This window comes from Colobus angolensis, unplaced genomic scaffold (assembly GCF_000951035.1).
Source record: "Colobus angolensis palliatus isolate OR3802 unplaced genomic scaffold, Cang.pa_1.0 Scaffold226, whole genome shotgun sequence".
In the NCBI taxonomy this organism is placed as follows: Eukaryota; Metazoa; Chordata; class Mammalia; order Primates; family Cercopithecidae; genus Colobus; species Colobus angolensis.
The window spans coordinates 2,755,477-2,760,212 of record NW_012115444.1 but is presented as its reverse complement, the minus strand read 5'-3'; positions in this window follow the sequence as shown (position 1 = coordinate 2,760,212).

Here is a 4,736-nt window from a genome sequence, read left to right as displayed (position 1 = left end):
GTGCAGTGGTGCGATCTTGGCTCACTGCAAGCTCCGCCTCCCGGGTTCACGCCATTCTCCTGCCTCAGCCTCCCGAGTAGCTGGGACTACAGGTGCCCGCCACCAGGCCCGCCTAATTTTTTGTATTTTTAATAGAGACAGGGTTTCATCGTGTTTGCCAGGATGGTCTCGATCTCCTGACCTCGTGATCCACCTGCCTCGGCCTCCCAAAGTGCTGGGATTACAGGCGTGAGCCACCGCGCCCGGCCCCCTTCTCCTACCTCTTACATCCAATACATTGGTAAGTTGTTTTGGCTGTCTCATCTCCAAAATACATCCTGAATCTGACCATCCCACTCTTGACACCTTACTACATTTTCAGTAGCCTTGCAAATTTTTCAAGGTGTCTTTTAACCTTGAGTCCCTTAGGACTGCCACAGTTTCTTGTATTTTCAACTGGTGCCTTGGGGAATACTCATAAGAAAGTTGTGAAGGGAGAGAACAGGATCAGATGCTTTGGCACATCAGTCTTGTGTTTTTCTCTTCCAATCACTGTTTATTGCTGAGATTTGGAAAAGATGTGTGAGGAGAGTTAATGAAGCCAGGTTAGAATATCTGGCTGAATTCTAACGTGTTTTGACAGGATGTTATCTCAAACTACTAGGAAACATGGGATATATGTGGGCATTTCCCCCATTGCAATGCTAAGCACTCTCAATTTGAGGGCTACAAATAGATATGGTAGTGCCAAGAGTCAATAGTAAGTATCTGAATTAGGGTTCTCCAAAGAAAAAGAACAAATAAGATATGTAGAGAAAGATTTATTTCAAGGAATTGACTGGTGATTGTGGAGACTGGCAAGTTCAAAATCTACAGGGTGGGCCAATACACCAGAGACCCAAGGAAGAGCTGATGTTTCAAGTACAAAGGCAATTCTGCTGGTAGAATTCTCCCTTCACCTGTTGGATGGGGCGCATGCACATTATGGAGAGTAATCTGTTTTACTCAAAGTCTACTGCTAATTGCATGTAGAAAATACCTTCACAGCAACGTAGACTACTGTTTGATCAAATGCCTGGGTACCATGGCCTAGCCAAATTTGACACATAAAATTAACTATCACAGTATCCTTAAAACTAAATTCCAAAAGCTGGGCGTGGTTGCTCATGGCTGTAATCCTAGCACTTTGGGAGGCCAAGGTGGGTGGGTCGCTTGAGGCCAGGAGTTCAATACCAGCCTGGGCAACATGGCAAAACCCCATCTCTGTGAAAAAATACAAAAATTAGCTGGGTGTCATGGCGCATGCCCATATTCCCAGCTAATTGGGGGGCTGAGGCAGGAGGATTGCTTAAACCTCGGGAGGTTAAGGCTGCAGTGAACTGAGATTGTGCCACTGCACTCCAGCCTGGGTGACAAAGTGAGACCTTGTCTCAAAAAAAAAAAAAATTCCAAAAACTCAACTTCAAAATATAAAGTCATAAATTCAGTATGTAGAAATTATATTTTATTAATTTATCTTGTAAAGAAAGGGGATGTTGTAGCACGTGATGTATTTGGAAGAAGAATTAATACTTTATAAGGCTTGTGATGCCCCTTATATTCAGCTGTGATAACCAACATTAGTATATGTTTGTTTTCACACTTTGCGAGGAGGCATCCCAATTTTACAAATACACAAGAGACTCATCACTGACCAACCTGTGACCGGGTGCAGTGGCTCATGCCTGTAATCCCAACAGTTTGGGAGGCTGAGGCAGGTGGATCACTTGAGCACAGCTGGAGACCAGCCTAGGCAACATGGCAAAACCCCATCTCTACAAAAAATACAAAAATTAGCTGAACGTGGTGACTGGCTCATGCCTGTAGTCCCAGCTATTTGCGGGGCTAAGGCAAGAGGATCGCTTGAGCCCAGGAAATTGAGGCTGCAATGAGCTGTGATCGCACCACTGCACTTCAGCCTAGGTGACACAGTGAGATGCTGTCTCAAAAACAAAAACAGTGACCAACCTACGACCCAAGCAACCGCAATGTTTGTGACTGTGGACTCTGTTGTTAATTCCGTCAAAGCTGGTTATCTTAGAGATCAAAGAATACTTGGAAAGTTAACATGGAAATGATTCCTTCCATATATGTATTATATAATACAAAAAGTTTCAGATTATCAGAACGTTAAATGAAGTAAAGTTGTTAAGTCATTGGAAGTTAATGGATTTGGTTTAGTACAGAGAGAAAGGATGCTTTTAAAGTGAATAGAAAAAATAAAGACAAATAATTTACAATCAGTTAAGCACTAAAACAGGAAGAGTCTGAAAAGTGGATGCTGAAACAGGAGGAGTATCCTCTCAGGAAGCACTTTCCTTCCTTCCTCTCCTTTCCACCAACATTTGTTCCACGGCTTCCTCTCTTCAAACCACACCTTGTAAACCCTTTTATGTGCTCTGCTCACAACAAGAAGAATTTCATGTGCTGTTCCATACTGGGTTTTAACTGATAAAATGCACACACACACAAAAGGCCAAATGCCTTTTTACACAGGAGATTAACTTTATTCAGTCTTTAAGCTGAAAGCAAGTACAGTTAGGATATATAGCAGGCGACAGTTTCCATATGTTCTAGGAAAGTGGAGCTGTATTATTTATAGTTTACAACATGTTGTATAAAATTAAAGCTAGCAAGGGGGCTCCTAGGGAGGTAAATTAAACAAAGAAAGGAAGACTTAGAGAACTCTTTTGCTATAATCAGAGAACATGCCTATAAGATAGCACTAAAAAAATATATTTAACATTAAGCAATATGCAAAAGTAGTTGGAGTGTTTACAATAGCTTAAATTCTAAAATTAAAAAGGACATTGAAGACTGAGAAGGGGAAAAACACCTAAATCCTGTAATCTTAATAGACAAATGTTTCATAAAAGCAGGAGTAAATAAATATAATTAAACAGGTGTATCTTCCAAAGTGCAAAGACACGTTACAAGAAATCAGGTTGCTCTTTGACCCACCAGTCTCAAAGCACATTAGACTGCAGCAAGTAATAATTGCTTCCTCATTTAGATTAGACAATGAGTGCTCTCTGCAAGCTGCTCTCCTCTAAATAGATTGTAGAGAGTAATTGAAACAAGTTATACGGGGAAGTGGAGTGACCGATTCCTCAAAGTGTGGGAGCAGAGCTATGGTAACCTCTTGAGCCTGGCCTTCATCCTGTTCCTATTTAGGGAATCCGCGGGGCAGCCAGTGTTGAGTGCAGTCTGCAGTTCGCCAGCTTTATTGTTCATACTTGAAGGGAAGGTCACATGCCCTCTTTGACAGAGAGGTTTATGGGCTCTCTCTAATTAGCAGCACCCTCCACCAGACAGACTGTTGGCCACTTTCCAAGAACGGGGCTTGGTAGTGGCCACTGATGAAGGAGAAAACAAGGTTATTTACCCTGCGACTGTAATTCTTGGCACAAGTTCTCCCTTTACACTCAGACACGTTTTTCTTTTGTTCCAACTTGCCTTTGGAATTCTGATTAGGGCGTTAAGGGAGGGAAATGCAGCTATATATTTAGTGGTGTAAGCAACCCATATGTTGGCCTCAGATACTTTTTACTATTCTAAGATCTCATACCAAAAGAGAGAAAGAAAAAGGAAAACGAAAAGGGCAGCGTAGTCGAGCGTTGCTTGCAAATGTAACTGCTTAAGCACATGCCCACACACAACCCCAGAAAAGGAAGTTTAATTTGCAACATCTATAAAATAACGACAGTTGTATGGTAGGACACAGAAATCCCAGCGGTGAAGTGTGATTGGGCTTAGCTATTATAGGAGTGTTAAAAGAGTACCGGGAATATATTTGGCTTGTCCTGTTCTGTCGGTTCTGCAGGCCGGTGGATTAAGCTGATAGAAATGCTTTTTGGTTGATTTAAACCAGATGCTCCGACTATTTTTGTCCCGTTTGCAGGCGCAGAAGCTCTGCGTAAGGCAATACTGCCCCCCTCGGCCGTCCGCCAACTGCAAGGCGTAGGAGCCTGGTCTCCACTAGCCACCTCGGCCATAAAACCCTTTCAAGTCCCTATTATTATTCCAGGCACATTCCAAGGGGATTGAGTCACCGAGTTCACTTGGCTTTTCTCGTGCCCTGAACTGCCTGTACCAGGTGGAATACGACTCTCAACTTCAAACATGGAATCCAAAAGCGGTCAAAGAGCGCTTTAGAGCAAGCCCCAGATGCGAACTCTACCGCCACTTCTCCCCCTCCCGCGCCTGGGGTTTGCTGGCTACGCAGCTGTAGTCCCACGCCAGCACTAAGGTCGCCTGGTCAACATATGGAGGGTTTTCTTTGGGGCATCCTGTAGAACTGCCCTATTTTCTCTACCACTTTGAGAAGCCCCAAGGGCTGCTCGGCGGCGAGGCACAGACTGGGCTGGAAACTTTTCCTTTGGGCAGTGCATCCCGGAGAGCCAGGAGGCCCAGGCTCCCCCTGGGAGCCTAGGGGGCTTGAGGTTCTGCTGGCTTTTAAGTCAGCTAGGAGGGAAAACTCCCAGCCCCTCCCACGCGTCCGCCCAGACTCGCCGGCCGCCTGCCCCGGGCAGGGAATGTGCACTTCTGGCGGCCCAGGAGCCACATCTGATGCACGTAACCCTCGGCACCCAGATGTCCCAGAGTCCGGGAGAATCAAAGAACGCCAGCGGCGGGGCGGCTACGGCTGCGGCTTCTCCCTCGGACAGCGGGAGTCCAGATGCGGGGGGGCGCTCTCCAGGGCCGAGCTGGGAGGCTGC